Source organism: Protopterus annectens, chromosome 15.part0, assembly GCF_019279795.1.
Source record: "Protopterus annectens isolate FY-2018-M chromosome 15.part0, PAN1.0, whole genome shotgun sequence".
Lineage (NCBI taxonomy): Eukaryota > Metazoa > Chordata > Ceratodontiformes > Protopteridae > Protopterus > Protopterus annectens.
The window spans coordinates 367,575,885-367,599,776 of NC_056749.1; the positions used below are offsets into that span (position 1 = coordinate 367,575,885).

General features: G+C 39.1%; 1 protein-coding gene across 1 annotated transcript in view; it reads right to left on the reverse strand.

The window, feature by feature from the left end:
• The window catches only part of TRPC5 (transient receptor potential cation channel subfamily C member 5), a 2,601,559-nt gene that overhangs the window by 1,147,047 nt on the left and 1,430,620 nt on the right, over nucleotides 1–23,892 (reverse strand). The gene's annotated exons all lie outside the window — the stretch shown is intronic.

A 23,892-nucleotide genomic window follows, 5' to 3' on the forward strand; every position in this document is an offset into this window, starting at 1 on the left:
GTCAAGATGATCGCAGTGCGCTGTGATTACTTTGTGAAAGATTGGGGTACAGTAGGGATTTTGAATTTACCCTTTCCCTTCTGTTGTATGATCTCAAAGTTGATACATAGAAGTAATGGTGGGGGGGGGGGCGTAGGGAGACTTGCCTTGCTGCAATAAATATTGTTTTTCTTAAATATTTTATGTTTTGATTCTTTCAAATCATTTTTTTTTTACTTTCAAGGTTTTCAGTGTTTGATTATGTGTATGTCAGTAGAAAAAAATATGGAAATGCCCTTACTTCTACTTGTAAGAATGAATGAGTGACAGGCAATAAACCCTGTAAGAGAAGTGCTTTATGTATATTAGAGCCAGTTTTCAGTAACTACACAGATATGTATGTTTTCCATCTAAAGGAAAGGAAAGTTCCAAATCAGACAATTTGCCTTTGGGCCTTTTTCTGTTGAGCAGAGCCACCTTGATGCCATGCAAACTGGAATTTGTCAGGTTGAGATGTCTAGTAATGAAATGTAGGGAGATGAAAGTGTGTGCCAGTATGCAAAAGCCCTTGTAGGAGGAAATGCAGAAAGGTGCTCTCCTAGGATGTCATAAACTGCATCCAGCTAGAATGACATTTAAGTAGCCAGTTGTTAAACCCAGTGATGGTTGATTTGTTTTTAAACATGATTCTAGGTGAAAGTAAAATACTAATTTATACAGATGATTTCCACTTCTTAGGAACATACATTGAAAGCTTCACCATTTCAACCTACATCGTGTACTTCCTGAAACTGTTCACCTCAAACTAAGCCAAAACGTATACTCATAATCTGCATGCTTCGGGTCTGGAGACAACTGATAGCCACCCTGTCCTTTGCCAGACTGGCAACATTTACAACACTAATAACTAGAATATTTCTGATACTAGTATATACTTTAGTTTTCTCTGCCTTAGAGCACTGGTTTTCAGCACAGTGATGTTTTGTAACAACATATTTCTATGTGGTGTTATTAGGTTTGAAATCTGGAATACCTATGTGGGCAATGGAGTTACGGAAGTATGAGGCTATTTATCCTCAGTTTGTATACATAAATGCAAAACATCCAAGTATAAAGCTAATTGGAATACTTTACTGTGATCATTTCTTTATACTACAACTGAACACTTGAGGTGCACAGTTAAGAGGCTGTAAGGGATGGATATAGACATTGGTGCACTATAGTGATAGCTATTTGAGTGTTCTTTTATAGTTTAAATTTTCTAAAATGGCTGATTTTATTATTAACTAGAAAATGTTTTTTACTTCTTGCTGGAAATTGTTTAGGATTACTCAAATTTAAAACACAGACACACACACAATTTTCTTTAAACAATAAAAATAATTTCAAACAATCTGGAATATATGTTTAAACATTCAGGAAGGTGAATCCAAAGGAACATGTGCATTTATGCGTGGTCCAAAAGTGTGTGTGTGTGTGTGTGTGTGTGGGGGGGGGGGGGGGGTGGCTGTGGTTTGAAAACCAAGTAGGGCTTATCCAGGTTACTCTTAAAACGCCATTCATATAAAGTATTCATAGGGTAGGCTAGTTAACATTCTAGATGCTAGAATGCAGATTATCAAATTAGATCTATTGCCAATCAAACATGACATTGCTGTTTATAAGGTCATTAGTGAAACAGACAAGGGGATAATGATCGACTTGTGAATATAATTTGTCAGCAAAGCCTTGACACTGCAGTTTGCTGGAGTATAGCAGATAAATGAAAAGCTAGGTGAGAAATAGTGAACTGGACAGAATACTGACCAGCTGGATAGAGGGGAAAATTTTCACTTAGGGAAATAAATGTTAAGCGAGACTGAGTGCAGCAAGACTGAGTAATAGAACTAATACCATTTAAAATGTGTGTGTCAGTTATCACATTGGTTCAGGCATGGTTTGTAGGTGTGTATGGTTAATGTTTACATGGCAGCTATTAGTATAACAAATCAGAGTGAACATGTATGGTTAGAAGAGTGTCTGCAGGAAATGCAGAAGAGTAAGCATATCAGGAAATGTGTCTTCTTACACTAACTAATGCAGCCCAGTGTCAAAGGACAATGGTGACAGTAAGCAGAATTCTGTGAAAAACAATGGGACTGGACTTTACAGCCATTAGACTGGTCCTAATATTGTGCAGGATAATGCAAATGTTGCATATGTAGCCCTGTTTCCCATTCTGGCAGCTGTACCATGAAAGGGAAATCACACTTCTAAAAAAAAATTGCATTGCAGAGTTGACCAAAATTCTGCAGAATTATAAAAGGACATTGAAAAACTGGGGACAACATTATGCTTCTTCATTGTTATGAGACTTGTATAGCTTTGGCATTCTTCAGAATTTTGACTTGGTACTTAATCAAATTATTTCTTCATATTGCTACCATATGATACCTAGCACAGTTATGTACCACATCTGGTTATGGGTTTGCAAGACTCTGCCTGTCATTATTATGCATGAAGGAATTGGGATTACATATTTGTATTTCCTGCCCTGTAATTCTCTCACTCATTTCATTTACCTGTTTTTTCAACTAATTGGATTTTTCTTCAGGTAATGAGTTGTGCTGCAGATTTTCTTTGAGCTGTAATACTATTGTGTAGAGACATCATACTTCTATTAACTACTTTCTGGCTTTTACTGATGTCAGCTATTTGGTGCTCCATATTTATAAGACTATGTATAATGTCTCCTTATTTGCAAAAATAAAATTCATGCCTACTAATTTACTTATCAGTTAAGTCATTCATTTTCATCATAAGAACATACAAATAGGGAGGATTTGCAGGCAGAAATGAGGGCAATGTGGAAGGATACCCAGACAGTTTCAATAGTAGTAGGAGCAACATGTCTTACAGAAAAGTATTTACAGTCATTACTGATGCATGTAACTTTCTATGAAATGCAGGAGTCGTCAATACTGGGCACACTGTGCGTGCTGCAAAGAGCACTTCTGGCTGACATTGAAGACTGAAACAATACTTATTTCATGAACTTTAATCATACTTTGGCTTAGGAATGGGATCCATTCCCATCATGTTATTAGAAACCCAAAAGACTCTGAGAAATTAAAAAAAGAGAGGGAAATGTCACTTTTCAGTCATTGGTAGTAGTGCATTCTTGTTAATGTATGACTGACTAATCTTGCAAGGAGGAGCAACTCATCTCAGAGAGAGAAAAAGGGAGCTAACACGACCAGTTAGGTGGACTGGCACATTGTGTAGGTTGTGTTTGGCACCTGTGCATTGGTGGCCTACAATGACAGCAGCATTTTTTTTTTATTTCATACTTAAAGTTTTTTTTTTTTTTAATAAAGTCATTTTACATCCAAATAACATTAGTTTTGAACATTACATCAGACAAATACATACAACAGAAAGTACACAAGAAGCTACTGATACTTAAAATACTCACGTTCATAAAATAATTATATATAATCAGACCAGTGTGAGGTAGCTTTGAAGATGCCTTTCAATAATTGGACATTAACCTAAATAATTGTTCACCCCAGTCCTTCAAGGTTCAGTGAGTACAGAGTCTGGCTAAAGAGCGGGTGTCAGTGAGAGTTATTAGGCAGGCAGTGAGAGGAGTAAGGAAGAATATTATACAATACATCAGATGATAATAATCGAAAACAACACCACAAATATTTTAGGCCAGAACAGAAATAATCAAAATAATAATAATAAGACAGAATCAAGGAAAGTTTAAGTTCAGGAATTATACGATCAAGAGAATATTAGTGTAGGCAGTATCATGCCTGGTGTAGGCATATTAGTGTACTGACATTTAAACTAACTCATGTGTTTTTGGTTTTGATTATAAGGTTGTCTTTTGACTAGTCATTCTTTTCTATACAAGTTAGAAAAAAGGAGATGCACTTTCTGACGTCTGGTCAATAACCCACCAACCTGCCACCAATATGTAACATCTAGTCAATATTCCACTGACCTGCCACCAACATGTGATGTCCCCTACCATCCTGGGTCAGTAACTAAGGAACTTCACTTCTCACCACTGACTCCAGCATGAGACTGTCACTTAAGAGTAATATTTCACAATTTCCCCTAAGAGCACAACAGGAACATGCTCTATACCCTGGGACTGGAATGTATGTTTCTGTCCACCCCAAATATAACTCATTATTACACACTTCAGAGCAATGTTTCTCATTTTAAGACCTCTGATATACTCACATTTAAATAAATTAAATCTCACACATCCAAACACATCTGGGAAAGCCTGACACAGATTTCCATCTGTGTCCCTTACCCAAAATTATACAGTAACCAGCTGCCACCAATCAGAGCTCTTTCAAAGGGGTGTCCAAATTAGGTATCAAAACAAATGTTATCATATGACCTAAAGCAGCCAGGTTTTCATAGTAGCCTCGGAATTATCAAAGCAGGCTTAAGCACTCTCAAATCACTAAAGAGTACACTAATTGACCAGCCACAATGTAAGATAATAAAAAATATTTAATAATGAGCAAAAGGATTAAAAAAATATAAAATGATAATTTCAATAAACAAACAGAATTCAATCACCAGGAAAATGAAATTAATACTAATGGATAGAAATCCAACATTTAGAAAAACTTAAATAGCTATAATTTCCTATCTAACTGAAGAACACTGTCCCTGATCTAAACTAAATATTACAACAGAGCAAAGGCAGGCTTACAGTTCATGGTGAGTCTTTTGGGTATAAATTGCTCAATACAACTGTCAACTGAACTCAACACAACTAAATGAACCCAACAACTGTACAAACTGTCTTCAAGTAGGCTATTTTATAAGCTAATCTAACTGTCTTAACTGTTCTCATTCTTATTTTCATTTCACTATTTGAAAATCAACACACAGCTGTTTTGAAAGTTCCATCCTGTCAGTCTCTGAAAGTAAACACAAAGCAAATGGAAACATTCCAATGACAATCTGTAGATCAGGTGACTCTGAGACCGTCTGCATTTAGAATCTCCTGTACAAACGTGCAGTTAGACATGTAACAGAACATTGTTCAACTCTTTAAACATCCTGTACAAACAGAATATTAGTCAATAAGTAACAGCTTATTAACAATATCATAGCTAGTCGTGCTGGCATGTAATACACAGGTTAATCTGAAATTGTGTATAAAACTTCAGCCAGACATGCTAGCACAGCTGTCAGTGTCTAATTTCTTCACACCCTTCATCTGGATAGGAAGCAGCTGGGGGCTTGAGGGTAAGTGATGAAAGTTGAAATACGGGGAGCTGTAGAACAGGACCTGGCCCCAGGTTTGGCCAGCACTCAGACAAATGTGTAAATGAATCAGCATACTGTGTAGGTTGAGAATGACATTGTGCAGGATGCTTTTACATTGAGCTGATAGAAGAATGTTCCCAGCCTATTTTATCTTCGGGCCGGAGGAAAGATATGTTAAACTAAAATTATATATTGCTAGCATTTTATTGTCTAATAGGAGTGTTCAATGGTTATAGTTTTTTGAAACAACAACGAACTACACAGATAAATGTTTCTTCTTTTTTTACTGAATTTGATCTGATGCACCAAGGATGGGCCCTCTCAAAGGAATACAGCCCAAACTGGATATTAATTAAGAATCAAAAACCGCAAATGTATATGTTTCAAATATGATTTGCACTATCGTTTCATGTTGTTTCATGATGGCCGTCAGATAAAAACACTTGGACCATATGAAATACATTTTATGGTTGCATATGATTGAATTATAGGTGCAGGGTTTTGAGAATGACATTGTGCAGGATGCTTTTACATTGAGCTGATAGAAGAATGTTCCTAGCTTATTTTAGCTTCGGGCCGGAGGAAAGATATGTTAAACTAAAATTATATATTGCTAGCATTTTATTGTCTAATAGGAGTGTTCAATGGTTATAGTTTTTTGAAACAACAACGAATTATACAGATAAATGTTTCTTCTTCTTTTACTGAATTTGATCTGATGCACCAAGGATGGGCTCTCTTAAAGGAAAACAGCCCAAACTGGATATTAATTAAGAATTAAAAACTGCAAATGTATATGCTTTAAATATGATTTGCACCACCGTTTCATGTCATATTGTATAATTAGAAGGCATATATACATTTTAATATTTTATTTTATTGTAAAAATGAAGTATATCTGCATTTCATTATTGTATGTATTTATGTAAGCGCTATATTGGCAGCTATTTTAACTGCATGGTTTGTTCATTAACTAATTGGATAATTGATGATGTTTTTGTATATAAATGGTGAGCCTTTTAGTGAAGATTGTAACCTGATGAAGCGCACCTGTGTGCGTGAAAGCGCTCGTTTTTACTAATAAATCAGACTTATATTTTTGTTCGTGGTGGTTTCAAGCAGTTTTTTGGTCTACATACTGTGTAGGTTGTTTGTGCATTTGAGTGAATAATTTGAGTTGTATACTTGATAAAGATCTTGTTAATATAATGACAAAGAACATTCTGTTAATTAAGAGGAAGTTCTCTAATATTTTGGAATGAATGCATACTCAGTGATCAAAAACAGGGTGACTGGGGGAATGTGATAAGGTATAAAAGGAGAGAGATGGTTACAGGAAAGCACTATGAGAAATGTCTAAGTAGCCAAAACACTCCTTTTTGGTATTGAACCATTCAGATTTTAAGGGTAGGGATCTGATCTGGTCTAGGGAAGGTTTGACAGATGAAGGTTTTTACCTTTATAAAATACACACAATGGTCTCGTTATAGGACCTGGAAAAATCTCATGAAAGAAACACATAAACTTCAACAGGGAGCTTGATGTTTGCTCAAGTATGCAGTACAGTTAAGGGGTAAAAGAGTATAGCTATTTGGAAAAATATATAAAGTGGAATTGAGATTGGGAAGGAATGCTCTAACTGGGAGTACAAGAGCTTGTAAACAGGCTGTATTTCATCTGGATTTTTGAATGCAGACTGATGAGAAGTCTCTAGTTAGGTTGTAGTGAGGAGAACAATTCTTCCCAGTACCCTGGAATAGGGTGAAGATTCATCCCTTTCTGGAGTGTAGGGATGTGGCTCTGAAAAACCCTTGTAGCTTATTCCACTGAGAATTTACAAGATGGCTAAAGCTTCAATGGTTAATTCGTGTAAAACTTCAATTAAAGCATTCTGTTGGTATGAATGAATATCATTGACGGAATATACATATCATTGGCTGAAAATAATAATGGAAACAGTTTTGACAAAATACATGGCAAACTGACAAATGAAGAGGTAGAATGGAGACTGGGCATCCACTTCACCAGTATGGATAAGAGAAATGTATTTTGGGAAGTTCTGACTATTGGGAATGTGGGCAACCATGGCTTACTCATTTGGTATGCTGTTGTGCTTAGCTCCTCAGCCTTAGATGAAATGGGCAGATAGTCAATTGGTAAGATCAGAGTCCGCTGGCAGTAGACAAAATATGTTATCTGATAAAGGCATCAGAATGTACATCTGGGTCATCAAGCTCTTTGTGAAGAAAGAGAATGGTGTTAACTATACAGTAGAATTGCCAGGCATGAGGCAGAAATAAAAACTTTACAATGTTAACATGATAAAGCCATATCATAACAGAGTGGGTCTGGTACTCAGTATCTGCAGTGGGTTGCAGAAGAGACTGGAAGGGAATCTGCTGGTAGATCTCCTTGATCAGGCTTGGTCTGACACCTCAGCAAATAAGGTAACCATCTCCCAGTAGCTATCTTCTAACTATATTCAAGAGAGATAAACTTAGCTCTCCTGGCTGAGTTGTTTGGTGAATGTGCTAGAAGATACTGCCTCTGTCTTAGAGATTAGGGGGTCACATATTGAAGAAATAAAATCCATCGGTTACCTTTTGCATCTGTGGGGCCCACTCATGTTCACTAACCTTCCTGTTGGCTTTAGTAAGGTAGAAAACCAGGTTACTGAAATTAATCATTCAAAATATTTCAGGGTGTAGACATTTCAGTCCTTTATCAAAATCCTTTAGTGTGAGCGCTATGGCAGATGAGTGCTTACCGAGATTTGTTACAGAATAGCACGATTTTTATAATGAAATCCATGGGCATGTTTGTGTGCTTGCCTAGCCTCCTGGCTGTGTCCATTATGAGGGAGGGCCCCAGGGGGATGACTTACAATCAAGTTAGGGTGATGCCCCCTTTTTTAAGCATTGATGTGCTAGAAACAAATTGAACTTATAGAAGAGTTAGGATAACTTTAATTTTATCTACATTTAATAAAATTTTAGCTAATGTTATACCTTTAGGGTGCATCAAAAAACATGCAATTCATAAACTTGAATCCCAAGGTTAAACATATCAATTAGAATTGTTAATCTAACAAGGTAGTGGAGTGGGAGCTGCTTTTTCCTGGGAATGCTGTGTTTCTTAATTCCAGAAGTGCTGATAAATGGGGGCCTGAATCAAGGGGAGTATGATCATATTTAAGTGCTTTCACATAGATAAAGCTTCAATAGATCTGCCAATAAAGATATCAGTGGTATGTTATCCTTAGTTGAAAATGGGGGCCAGAATTTAGGAAAAGTATCAGGGGTATTGGTCTGCTAACTTTACCTAAGCGAAAGTGATTGCATATGATGGTACTTCCCTTGATTCAGGTCCCCATTCATCAGCAATTTGGGAATTAAAAGAAGTCATATTTGGCACCATTCAAGAGGGATCCTGGGATGTTATCGGGGCCCCGTGAGGCAGTGTTCTTGGTTTTTGCGAACACAGCCGGTACATGCTCCTTGGTTATTGTTGGTGGGGTTATATTTGAGGCTATTTTTTGGGGAAAGGTTGGTGGTTGGAGGGGGTAATGTTGAAACTGAATTTGTCCATTACCAGGCTTGGTATAGTACCAGGCTCAGTGAACATGACATCATTAACCACTAGTTCAGCAGATTGCTGTGTGCTGCCCTTGAGGTTTCTGACATAGCTGAAGAAGGTCTTATGGTTGTCAATCACCTGGGAGACTATCTTAACCTCAGCCCTAAGCCTTTTAAAACTAAGAAGCAGCTTTAAGGTCTGATTTGTGACTTTTAAAATCAATTTCGAAAGTGGCACAATGTCTTGGAAGGGCCTCCTACCAGTAAAAGCATTTAACAGTCTAATTTTGAAGAAATGTTAAGTAAGCTCTTAAATGATTTTGTTGGTATGCTGTCATAGTAAGATATTAACAAATATGCTTCAGTGAAACCCCATTGACTTGAATAGAATGTGGCCCTGGATTATAGATGTAATACACCACTATACTTCAGAATGTTTCTTCCCGCAAGTAAGCAAGTCTGCATACTGATGATAAGCTTGAGGAATTTAAGTTGCAAAGAAATCCCAAAGTTGTTACTCAGTTGGACAAGGTAAAAATGTACAGATGTGTATCTCATGAGGACAGCAGTTGTACCTGAATGAGTGTCAGCTGTCACTGGAATATCGGTTTAAAGTGTCTGGTCATTCCTGATACTAACCAGATGTTTCACAAGTAAGCCTATTCTTTAAGTGTTGTTTACCCTGCAAATAGCACCTTCTCAGTTAACGTTATTCATTTCTACTTCACTTGCTCCTCCAGATCATGTCTGCATTCCCAAAAACTAGCAGATAACTTGCCTGTGCATGAACTGTGTCTGTACAGTAATCCTTAATGTTCTGTAGTAAAAAATAAATATTTAACATCCACTGTTGCCCTAGTTTGTTCCTCAAATATTTATAGACTCTAAGGAAAATAGCCCCTGATCACTTTGTAAATTAACAAGCAAGTTCCCAAATCCAGCTTTTAAAAGTAAAACCTTGAGAGACCTAGCTAGATTTTATATTCCTTAAATCCTTCACATTTTATTTATAACATGTTTTTGATGGAGGTTGACATTTGATGGTATCACTGAAACAACATTAAGCACTGTTTTGTGGTATCAGAGCTTCAGAATTTTGATTTGCCTAGAAATTTTAGATTCCACAATTATAGCATTATTGTATCCAAAATGTAAGACTTTACATTTCTTTTCCATTAAATGTCATTCTTTTCAACGATAACCACTCACCTGTTATGTTTTCTGCTAATGTTAGTTACTACTTCCCTTATTTTAGCATAATCAGCAAATTTGCTAAGGAAGATGCTTTGTTTTAAGGGAAACTCAGATATCAGTATGCCAAACAGTAAGGTGCTAACAGACATTTTGGAAGCATCCCCCATCCTTTTATCTCTGAGAGGGAGTTTCTCATTCTCACTTTACAGCTCATACAGTCAATAAATGAAAAGTAAAAAAAATCTGAAAATAAAACTGGTTTGGACTGATTTCTTTGCACAAATATGTAGCTGGGCAGCTATACAAACCAGAAGCAAATACACTTGGTCAGAAATGCATATATATTGTCCAGTATTTTGTGCAGCAAATTGTACTGCCCCGGTATTACGTTTTACTTTGTTGTACAAAATGTTTATCTTATCAACTAACAGCAGAAGAAGTTAACAAGTTCTCATTGTGTCAGACTCCGAAGGATACTGTCAATCATGTTTTTTCAGCCTGTAATCAACTTAGCTGAAGCTAGTTAATATAAACAGCACATCCAGAGCAGCATAATGTCAGCAAACTATACACGACTCCTGAAAGCCAAAAAAGATTTCAGTCTCCAGTAAAGTCAAAGAACTGTACTGACTTCCAGCTCAGGCAGAAACTTCTTACAGATAACTAGATCACTTTCTTTTCTCTGATTCTCAAGAAGTTCTTGTACAAAACAGATGTAGAATTATTTAAAGAAACAAGAAAATCACAAACCATTTATTTCACTAGTCACACCAATTTAACAAGTGCAGATTTACAGCTAACTATAACAAAACTGTTCAGATAAAAATCATTAAAATTCAGTGGCTCTGACTGGTATGTGTCAAAAGCTAATTTAATTAAAAAAAATCAATACTTTACAGTATTTGCTATCAAACAGTGTGCCCTCAGAAAATGCTACCTAGATTAAAATAAACACTTTTCTAGTGAAAAATAATGCTTAGCACTATAAAAGAGCTGCAGATACTTTAAAATAATTTGAAAGGAAAGAAAATGAACAAGAAGAGTGATGTTGTATTCAACATGCAAAATGCAATTCTCACCCTTCTTGGCTGCAACCCAAGGAAAACAAGGCTAAGGACAGCACAAGCCAGCGACACCATAAGGTAACCATAATAACTCGGACCTGTTGTTCTATCCTTTATTCTGGCTTAATCTTAATGTTTCTGTAGATGTTCTTACTGATTGTTCCTTATTGATTAAAGCTGTTCTTTGTCCATAAATACAGAACTTTAAATGAAAAGGAGTTTTTTTCTAAAACAACTTTGCACTTTGAAATGACAAGTGATGCATGGATGCACAAGCCAGTGCATTTCTTTGTGCCGGTCCCAAGCCCGGATAAATGGGGAGGGTTGCGTCAGGAAGGGCATCCGGCATAAAATTTTGCCAAATCATATATGCAGACAACAGTACAGATATACATACCGGATCGGTCGAGGCCCAGGTTTAACAACGATCGCCACCAGTACTGTTGGCCAACAGGGTTCTGGCAGAACTTGGGCTACTGTTGGCTGAAGGAGGAGAAGAGGGGAAAGGCATGCCTGAAGGCAGGTAAAGGCTAGGACTGTGATAGTGAGGGTCTGAACTTTGAATGTTGGTAGTATGACTGGGAAAGGGAGAGAGCTAGCTGATATGATGGACCAAAGGAAGGTTGATATATTGTGTGTGCAAGAGACCAGATGGAAGGGGAGCAAGGCTAGGTGTATCAGAGGCAGTTTCAAATTGTTTTATCATGGTGTGGATGGGAGGAGAAATAGCGTAGACATTATCCTGAAGGAACAGTATGCTAATCGTGTTTTGAAGGTGAAAAGAGTGTCTGATAGAGTGATGTTTATGAAGCTGGAAATTGATGGTGTAATGATGAATGCTGTTAGTGCATATGCTCCACAAGTTGGGTGTGTGATAGATGAGAAAGAAAAATGTTGGAGTGAGTTGGATGAAGTGGTGATGACTGTACCCAAGGGTGAGAGACTGGTGATTGGAGCAGATTTCAATGGGCATGTTGGTGAATGGAACAGAGGGGATGAGGAAGTGATGGGTAAGTATGGTGTTAAGCAAAAGAATGCAGAAGGTCAGATGGTAGTAGATTTTGCGAAAAGGATGGACATGGCTGTGATGAATACATATTTTAACAAGAGGGAGGAGCATAGGGTGACATACAAGAGTGGAGGAAGATGCACACAGGTGGATTATATCTTATGTAGAAGGGCCAGTCTGAAGGAGATTGGTGACTGTAAAGTGGTGGCAGGGGAAAGTGTAGGCAGCATAGGATGGTGGTTTGTAGGATGACACTGGTGATCAAGAAGAGGAGGATGAGTGTGAGGGCAGCACCAAGGATCAAATGGTGGAAATTGAAAAAGCGTAATTGTGAGGAGATGTTCAGGGAAGAGTTATGACATGCACTGGATGGCAGTGAAGAGTTACCGAATAGCTGGATAACTGCAGCAGAGCTAGTAAGAGAGATGGCTAGAAAGGTGCTTGGAGTGACATCTGGAAAGAGGAAGGAGGACAAGGAGACCTAGTGGTGGAATGAAGAAGTACAGGAGAGTATACAGAGAAAGGGGTTGGCGAAGAAGAAGTGGGATTGTCAGAGAGATGAAAGTAGACAAGAGTATAAGGAGATGAGGTGCATGGCAAAGAGAAAGGTGGTGAAGGCTAAGGATAAGGCATATGAAGAGTTGTATAAAAGGTTGAACACTAAGGAGGGAGAAAAGGACCTGTACCGATTTGCTAGATAGAGGGACCACGCTAGTAAAGATGTGCAGCAGGTAAGGGTGAGAAAGGATAATGAGGGAAACATTCTCACAATTGAGGAGAGTGTGTTGAGCAGATGTAAAGAGTACTTTGAGGGTTGATGAATGAAGAGAATGAGAGGGAGAGAAGGTTGGATGATGTGTGGATAGTGAATCATGAAGTGCAGTGGATTAAGCAGGTAAGGGTGATAAAGGATAATGAGGGAAATGTACTCACAAGCGAGGAGAGTGTGTCGAGCAGATGGAAAGAGTACTTTGAGGGGCTGATGAATGAAGAGAATGAGAAGGAGAGACGGTTGAATGATGTGTGGATAGTGAATCATGAAGTGCAGTGGATTAGCAAGGAGGAAGTAAGGATAGCTATGAAAAGGATGAAGAACGGAAAAGGCTGTTGGTCCAGATGACATACCTGTGGAAGCATGGAGGTGTCTAGGTGAAATGGCAGTGGAATTTTTAACTAGATTGTTTAATGAAATCTTGGAAGGTGAGAGGATGCCTGAGGAATGGAGAAAAAGTGTTTTGGTACCAATTTTTAAGAATAAGGGTGATGTGCAGAGCTGTAGTAACTACAGAGGGATTAAACTGATCAATCACAGCATGAAGTTATGGGAAAGAGTAGTGGAAGCTAGGTTAAGAAGGGAGGTGATGATTAGTAATCAGCAGTATGGTTTCATGCCAGGAAAGAGCACTACAGATGTGATATTTGCTCTGAGACTGTTGCTGGAGAAGTACAGAGAAGGTCAGAAGGAGTTGCATTGTGTCTTTGTGGATTTAGAGAAAGCATATGACAGGGTGCCTAGAGAGGAGTTGTGGTATTGTATGAAGAAGTTGGGAGTGTCAGAGAAGTATGTAAGAGTGGTACAGGATATGTACGAGGGTAGTGTGACAGCAGTGAGGTCTGCGATGGGAGTGACGGATGTGTTTAAGGTGGAGGTGGGATTACATCAAGGATCAGCTCTGAGCCCTTTCTTATTTGCAATGGTGATGGACAGGTTGACAGACTAGATCAGACAGGAGTCCCCGTGGATTATGATGTTTGCAGACGACATTGTGATCTGTAGTGAGAGTACAGAACAGGTGGAGGAGACCCTGCAGAGATGGAGATATGCTCTAGAGAGAAGATGAATGAAGGCCAGCAGGACTAAGACAGAATATATGTGTGTGAATGAGAGGGAGGATAGAGGAATGGTGAGTATGCAGGGAGTAGACGTGGCGAACGTGGATGAGTTTAAATACTTGGGATCAACAGTTCAGAGTAATGGTGAGTGTGGAAGAGAGGTGAAGAGAGTACCGGCAGGATGGAGTGGGTGGAGAAGAGTGTCAGGAGTGATTTGTGACAGACGAGTACCAGTAAGAGTGAAAGGGAAGGTCTACAAGAGGGTTGTGAGACCAGCTATGTTATATGGGATGGAGACAGTGGCTTTGACAAAAAGGCAGGAGTCAGAGCTTGACTTGGCAGAGTTGAAGATGTTAAGATTTGTACTAAGTGTGACGATGGATGGACAGGATTAGAAATAAGTATATTAGAGGGTCAGCCCAGGTTGGAAGGTTTGGAGACAAAGCCAGGGAGGCAAGATTACGTTGGTTTGGACATGTGCTGAGGAGGGATGCAGAGTATATTGGGGAAAAGATGCTAAAGATGAAGCTGCCCGGTAACAGGAAAAGAGGAAGGTCTAAGATAAGGTTTATGGATGTGGTCAGAGAGGACATGCAGGTGGTTGGCGTGACAGAGCAAGATGCAGAGGACAGGAAGAAATGGAAACAGTTGATCTGCTGTGGCGACCCCTGATGGGGGCAGCCGAAAGAAGAAGAAGATCAACGTAAAACATGTGTCTGGAGTGTTTCTCCCCGGGCCTCTGCTGAAAATTGGCTTTGTTCCAAGTCGGACTTTCCCGGTAAACAAATGTTAAATAAAAAGTAAAAATAAATAAATAAATAAAATTAAGAGTCAGAGGACTGTATAGCAGCCTTTTTAGTTTGTTAGTTTCCTTGCCATGTTTACACCACTTGTGAGTAGACTGATCACTGAATGTGATTATTTACATTTAAGCATCCTTCTATAAAATCTAGCCATTAGATGCACAGCTGGCCCATTCACTTCTCAAAGCCCCTACAGCCCATTTGTTTTTCTGTAGCCCATTTTTTTTATGTGCATGTGTCTACATAGATCCCTTTTATATAGAGAGGAAGAGACATAGATGCAGTGCAGCTGGTCACTGCATCAATAACCAGAATATTGACACATTTTGCATATGCTCCAGGGATTACCCCGGAACGGGCTAAACCAAATGCAAATTTTTTTTGTGGGGGATCAAGTCCCCTGAACCCCCTCCCATGTGCGGGGCTGTGCACCCCACCCCCTATGCTAATTATATGTAATAACTTTGAGATTGCACAATCGCCAGGGAAAGGGAATATTCCCCCAACCAGGGACTATAGATCTCATGCACCTGTCAACCATCTGTTTCAGCTGACCAAATGGTGTTGACCACAATGACATTAACATAGCTGGTCATTGTAGCAGCTGCTTTAAACCCATTTGTAAATGTGTGTGTGTGTGTGTGTGTGTGTGTGTGTGTGTGTGTGTGTGTGTGTGTGTATATATATATATATATATCATAGATACACATACACCACACCATACCTGTCAACTGTCTTACAGAATGTCCAGACTTTTGCCTCATATTTTTAGTCTGTTCATCATAAAACTTCTGGTTTTCTGACAAATCAATGAGGACTGAAATCACTAAATCATAACAAGTATTTGAGTTTCAGGCTTCATATCTTTCAGAAAATGCATACTAATGCTAACCCTGTTGTTTGATCAATGTTCTATGTTTATAATAGCAGTATTTAAAATTTGTATCTGATTTTTGACCCACATTATTTTTGGCTTTGTTCACAATTCTCGTAGTAAGAGGTTGAGAGGTATTACACATGTGCACACACACACACACACACACACACACACACACACACACACACACACACACACACACACACACACACACACACACACACACACACACACACACACACACACACACACACACACACACACACACACACACACACACACACACACACACACACTTTCAGCTTTGTTAATACACTGGATGCAGAGATATGTAAAAAAATAGTGGTTTATTTAAAGTTGAAATGAAATGCACCCACTTTGGTTTCAAGCATTTAGTATTTACAGTGCTGCAGTAGTGTTGTCGCCTCACAGTTAGACGTTGCACGTTCGATTCTCAGAGCGTCTTCTGTGTGTCGACATGTGTGGAGGGTGTTCCTTCTCTGAAGGTTATACGTTAGGCCCGGCAAGCCAGCAGGTAAAAATCTACTGCCAATCATTCTGGACCGGAGTTCCGCTGTGGCGACCCCTAACCGGGAAAAGCCGAAAGACAGAAGACTGTTTAGACCTCCCACATAGTCCAAGTTTCACAGAGGCTCAATCGCAATGCCCTTCCAGGAAACAAACTATAGTTTAGAGTCCACAGCTGTAGGCCTTGGCTATGCCTCATTCTAGTTTGAGACTAAATATTTGCCTGATCTTCTTTCAGGTCACATCAATCTTAGTCTCTAAATGGGCCATCCAACTCTTGGAACAATGAATTTTCAAGAAGTGCCTCTGCTCCACCCCACAAAAGAACCTCCCCTTGAGGGACTAATTTGTTTTCTCTAAAACCTTTTATAAACATAAAAATGCACTGTCTCATTATTCTAATAGAAACACTTACCTGACACATACATATGTTTACAGCATGTATGTACTGGAGGTAGTAGACTTCATGCCAAAACCTGTTTATATTGTGACTACAACTCATGCATTTCAGTGTAACATTGTAGACAATCTATACACACACACACACACACACACACACACACACACACACACACACACACACACACACACACACACACACACATGTACATATATCAAAAGTTTGAACACATAGTCATTGAAAAAAAACTCATTCAATCACAAAAATAAATAAAGCCCCCTAAACAATCAAACTTTTTTTGCATGGGGGTTTGCCCCCTGCACCTTACACAAAGCAAGATCACACAGCACTTGGAAAAGGAAAATTATTTATTACAACATTCTCGGTGGACAGTAAAGCCATAGGAGACTGTCTGATTAAGAACTGGAATATTTTCAGAATGGATAGAAGTGTAATTAAACATTTGGGTGAAACATATATAGTTTACAGGAAAGGTTACACATTTAAAAATATGTTGGAAAGGAACAAATTGAATAACAATAAAAGTCTTAACACCAAGTCTGGCATGTTTAAGTGTGGTCGTTGTTCTCAATGTTCATTTATGAAAAGACCAGACAGTTTTATGGTCAGGAGTGAGGGCTTTCAAATAAGAGGACATTATTCTCGTGACAGCAAAGTAGTAGCTAGTTGCAAGAACTAGCTAGTTGTGAGTTCAGTTCCACATTTTATATTGGAATGACGAGCAGGAAACTCAGGAACAGAGTTTATGAGCATGTGACAGATATTAGGAAATGTAAAAAAAAATAATGCTTTATTTAGACATATTGAAGTTTTTCTGGATCATAAATTCTGTTTTGTTATTATCAATCATGTAGAAAAGGATGCAGGAGGTTGCATAATAGATGAATATTTGTATAAGCATGAGATGGAATGGCAACTCAGATTTTAATGCAACACATTTTCCAGCCTTAAATGATAGTATGTCCATTAATTTAAAATTGAAGTATTTTAATGCATAATATATTTTAGAGAAGTATATTCCTACTTAAATTATCATTTTTATTGGATTAGTTAACACATGTGACATGTTTTGGAATAGTATTTTAATGGATTCCAGATATGGTGTATCAGTTCTGATGAAGTTCCTGTTTTTAATGTTGGAACAAAAGTGCTAAACATCAATATCACAATAAATTTCTTTCAGATTTTTTGATTACTGGTGTGTCATTCCATTAGCACTGCTGGTTTGGTTATCAGTAAGGAGGAGATGGATGTTGGAGAATGGGTAGGGGAGTTGAACCTTCCCAAGACACAGTGGACATTATCCAACAAAAAATATTTGAGGAAGTCAGTGAAAGCTAGGAGGAATGTATTATAACAACCCTCCACTGCAAAGTGAACCAGAGATTGAGAAAGTGGGTTCCTGGGGAGAAATTAAAGACAAAATACAATAAGAGGAGGAGGAAGAAGTAATGAGCGAGGAAAATAAATCATATGCTTAGATGGTGAAAGAGAGAGAAAGAAAAGAAGACGGAATGCTGAAAAAAAGAGTCATTTTGTAAGAATTAGTAGCAAAGAAGAAAAAGGACTGGATAGGCATGATATCTGGCATAATATTATAACACCATTGGGCACTTCTCCACAAGGGGTAAGAACATTTATTCATATTAATAACGACACCTTTTGTGATATTATATTTGAATATGGGCAACGTATGGAGAAGTTTCTGGGTCACTGTGAGGAACAAAAAGCTGTAATCCATGGAATTTATATGCATTCCAAGTATTTAACTGACAAACAAGAGCGAAAATCTATGCACATTTCAAACTGAAGTGGACAAAGAAATGCTAAAAGAATACTTTTAAGTTGGTGAATAAAGAAGTGATGGCCATTACAAAAAATTATGATAATAGAGGCTTATGGACTGGGGGGATGGGAATGCAGTGTTGTGTTAAAAATGGAAAAAGAAAACATTATATATTCCATGCATGATTAATGCAGATGTAAACAAAGATACACTGAAATATTGGGGACAACAAAAAACTTTTTTTTTCCTCTGGAAATGGATCATTTACTCAGTAATTGTGACAAAATTAGATGTTTTATTTGTGGCAAAATAGGCCATGATGCAAAAAATGTGAATTGAAATGTTTTAAATGTGAAAAAGATGGAGCACTTATGGATAAATTGTAATGAAAATAAGGAAGAACTAATTAAAGAAATAGAGATTGAACAAGAGAAATAAGAACAACAGAATCAAGATAACAGTTGAAAGTATTGTGATAAAAAAAGAAAAAATGGAAATGAGGGAATGGCAGAAATACATGAAGAGGTGAATTGGACTCTAGTGAAAGGAAATAAATATTGCAAAAAAGGTAAACGATAGGGAAAGAAAATCTGTAAGTATAGGAATAAAACAGGTAAAGAATAACAAAAAGGGAATTAAAAGTAAAAACAAGAAAATAAATTAATGAAGACTTGAGACTACTAGCAATAAATGTGAACAGTATAAAGAATGCGACATGAAGACTAGGTATACTAGGATGGTGTTCAACACTGGATGTGGATGTGGTCATACTAGAGGACATAAGAATATTACCATTAGAAGAGAGATTACTAACAGAAAAAGTATGGGGGAGGAAGATCATTTAGAATATAGAAAAAGAAACATGTTTGGGTATAGGAATACTGTGTAAGGATTCAAAAAAATTATACCTGTTTGCTGAAGCTGTTCTAAGGTGCAGATAGAGACTGACCTACTGCCTACTGGGATATTGGGAAAAGATAAGTGTTTATTCTCAATTATCTTCTGCACTTTTGATTTAATATCTCTGTAATCTGTACAACTGTTTTACTCTACTTTTTGTTGTGTGAGAGAGCTGAATATCTGTTACTGTTACCCTCAGTTTGCAGTGAAATCTTTTGTTGTCTAGAGGCCTATCTGTTTTCTCTTTGGGAGAGAGTGAACAGGACTGGTTTAATCTAGAAAGGGGCATTCCTGCAAAACTGTTATTGTTGATTGGATAGGTTTATGTTCCTCTGTAATCTGTACAACTGCCCCCCCCCCCCAGTTCTTATGGTGGTCTTAAGTCTTGGTGGCTTTGAGTTGCCCACCTCTGGTATAAAGTTGATACTGGACACTCCCCCCCAGTCACATTACATCAGCTCATTCTACTGTTTATAGTGAGAATTTAGCAAAGGCCCAATCCTTTAGCTTCTGAATGTTGAATTCTCTCATTATTCTTCAGTCTCTTCACCTTCTACTGAAAAAAAAAAACTGTTTCCTGCCTTTCCTGGAACTAGTGTAGTCCAGATACAGATTTGCTGCATCCAGGACTGTTTGTAAGCTTCTGAGCAGTGCCAAAAAGTCTACTCTTCAGTTTTCCCCTTAGATCTGCTAGTTTCCTCCTCTCCTGCACTTTTATTAGCTTATTAGTCTAGCACTATACCAGACTTCTTGTAGCAATTATTGTAGCACACAAAAGTGCTACCAGCACTAAACATTCTACAAGGAAATTGCTCCAGTACTTATTATTAATGCTCAACCCTCCAGGCATGTCTAAAGGTGAGTTCCCTGTGCTTTTTCCTATTAACTTGGTGAGCTTGGGCATCCTGAGGCAATGTAGCAACTGCCTCATGTACACTGACAACCCTCTCCTCTTACCTCCCAACACTCAGAATTGCAAGAGATGCACTTGTATATCCAAACTGGAAGCCATGCACTCTCCAACCAAGACTGGAATAGCTGGTCAAGAAGAGAAGGTTAACGCACCACACCACATGGAACACATAGCCCTCCAGAACACACACCAGCACTGCCTTCACATAAAAACACAAACCACACACCCACCTTAGCGGAGGCTCTCAATAAAAATCTACCCAAACAGCAGAGACCTCCAAGGCAGAAACACACTTGACCAAAGCAACACAACACTAATCACAAGACACATAACTCTCCTAAACAGTGTGCCACTCAACCAAAGCCCCTAAGACAAAACAGCATGCCCAACACACTAGTCATAGTTGACTTGGTAGTGAGGCACACTGATGTCCCACTCACTAGGTTGAATAAGGAGAAAGTAATAGTCAGCTGCCTGTCAGGCACCAGGATCTATCACATAACGCACACACTCAGGTTCCTCAACAACAGGTACAAATATGACTCTTGTCATTGTACATGTGTGTCTGAATGACCTGAGATGTACCTCCCTGGAATACATGAAAAGAGACATGGAAGAGCTCTTGGATTATGTAGCCCAGGCAGGTATGACCCTAACTCCAAGCAGCCTCCTACCGTCACCCAGAATGATACCACAGTACAAGCAGAAAATGATTGATTTCAACAATTGGCCAAGTTACTGGTGTCATTCTAAGGGGATTCAGTATTTGTCTGCCTGGGATGACATAATTGACAGACCTTGATGCTTTGCCAGAGACAGCCTGCATCTGTCACTGCTTGGCTTCTGGATACTGGCCAAGGCTCTTGCCACCCCTATAGTGTCTTTTTTAGGTGGTGTTCCAAAGACCAAATCACCACCGTAACAGCTACAAACAAATACAGTCATGCTGCTCAACCCTAGAAATCTAAATCTCAAACTGCACTAGCTTGAAGCACTCCTTAAAATGGAGAGCATTGACATTTGTGTTGTAACAGAGACCTGGTTCAAGGCAGCAGAAAGAACCCCTGCACTACCAGGCTATAACTCATTCCACACCTTTCAGCCCTAGAACTTGGACTGAACCTCCAAAGGCAGTGGTGTTACTATATTCATAAAGGATGCGCACACCTTCAGACTGGTAGCCCAACATAACGCATCAGAGATACTTCAGGTGCAGCTGACATTGGGTAAGAGTGATTCAGGTCGTAGTCTGCTATAGGTCCCCAACCTTGACCCAGGACTCACACACCACATTACAAAGCACCCTGGAGAATATTAGGGCCCAACTTAACACTCTCATACTGGGTGACTTCAACTACCCCTCCATTAACTGGGAAAATGACTTATGTACCAATACACTTGCCCAACTTTTCCTGGAATTCATTAATTCCAATGCCCTGGACCAGCTCTTTCTTACCCAAACTAGAGGTAGCAACATCCTTGACCTGGTCATTACTAACATGAGTGACCATTGCTCTATACCAATAGTCAACTCCTCCCTGGTTAGATCCGACCACAAACTAATCACCTTAGATATCCCCCCCCCCTGCAAAGGTAACCACCATGAAAAACTTCTCCAAAGCTAACTTTGGGATCCTAAAAACAGAGGTGGCTAACTTCACAGCACCCATGCAATTGGAGATCAGTTGCATGACCACCAAATCATACACTAATGCCCTGTACAAACACGTACACAAAAGCATAGATCTTGCAATACCCAACAAAACCAAGATGGTCTCCTCCAAAAAAAAGGAAGCCAATCTGGTGGTCCCCTGCCATAAACAAACTCTACAACAGGAGGAGGAAACTGTTGCGGAATAAGGTGAAGTCCCAAGACTGGAAAAACTTCCTTATCAGCCTCAACAAAAAGTTGAGATCCCTCATCAAATCCTCTAAAGCTATCTATGAAAACAGAATTGCAGCAGATGGCAAAGACAACCACAAGGCCTTCTATAGTTATGTAAAAAATCTCCACGGCAATACCCAGATTTGCTCAGAGCTGTTGCACAATGGCACCTCCTATACCGAGCCAACAGATATTGCCAATATACTGGCCGACAGATTCAATGCCTTTACCTCCCCCCCCCCCCCACACACAAAGGACCAATTGCAATACCAGTAGATTGCCAGGCTCCCAGTATTACTGCTGCACAGATTAAAATAGCACTGTCCAAGGCCAAGAATACAGCTTCTATGGGACCTGACAATATCCCTGGTTGTGTTCTACATGAAAAACAGAGTGAACTGGTACCTCACCTGTGTGCCCTGTTCAATCACAGCCTCACCTCAGGCTTTGTCCTTACCAAATGGGGCACTGCTACAGTCATATCTCTCCACAAAGGAGGAGTGACTACAGACCCTGGGAATTATTGCCCCATTAGTCTGACAAGTCTGATATGCAAAGCTATGGAATGCATCATCATGGGCCTAATAAACAAGGATAGAGGGAACCTCCAAACTCTGGATCACACACAGTTTGGTTTTGTGAAGGGTAGATCATGCCTGCTCAACCTGGTCGACTTTGAGTCAGTCACCAAAGATGTGGATGAAGGCAAGGTGGATCATACAGCCTACCTTGATCTGGCCAAGGCCTTTGATACCATTCCCCACTCAGTAATCATAGAAGAACTCACTAAGCTAGGCATCAACCCCTATATGTATAAAAAGAGAAACGGCTTCAGGTAAAACCCAGGTGCACAAAACCAGAACTATATATAACCAAAAATACACCAAGGCACCACACAATAGTGTCTTTATTACACAAAAAAAGAACAGTGGTGAACGCTTTCACAAAACTAATTGCTTCATCAGACCATGATGAAGCAATTAGTTTTGTGAAAGCGCTCACCACTGTTCTTATTTATTGTGTAATAAAGATGCTATTGTGTGGTACCTCGGTGTATTTTTGGTTATATATCAACCCCTATATCACTAGGTGGGTTGCAAACTGGCTCACAGTTAGAACCCACAGTGTGAAAGTAGCTGACTCCAAGTCAGACTGCTGACCAGTCATGAGTGGAGTCTCACAGGGTTCTGTCCTGGGTCCTCTTCTGTTTGGTATCTACTTTTCTGAAGTCCAGGCCAACATGAATGGACTCTGGCTGACAAAGTTCACAGATGATTGCAAGTCGGGAGCCATAATTAACTCCCCAAGTGATATTGACATCCTACAGAAAGGCCTCACTGAGACCAACGGCTGGTGTCAGAACCATGGCTTTAAGCTCAATGCCAAAAAATGTGTCATCATCCCCTTTGGGAAAAGTTCCCATGAATTAGCAAATCGATGGTAGTCCACTGAACACAGAAGGCATCATAAGAGATCTAGGAACTCAGGCTGACAGCAACCTCTCTTTTGACCAACACATTGCCACTGTGGTCACAAAGTCCTTCTATGTGGCACATCTCATTACCAAGGGTTTTGCATCCAGGAAGAAAGAGGTCATTGTCTTCCTCTACTCTTCCCTCATTAGGCCAATCATCGAGCACAATGCCCCATCTGGTGTGTACCTCACTAGACATTTGCAACAACTGGAGGGGCTGCAAACGTACCTCACAAAGAGGATCCTAAGTCTTAAACACTTGTCCTATATGGACAGACTCAAAAAACTCCAACTGTTCTCTGTCTCATATCGCCTACTTACAGGTGATCTCTGCTTGACTTACAAAGCCATGTCTGACCCAGCTC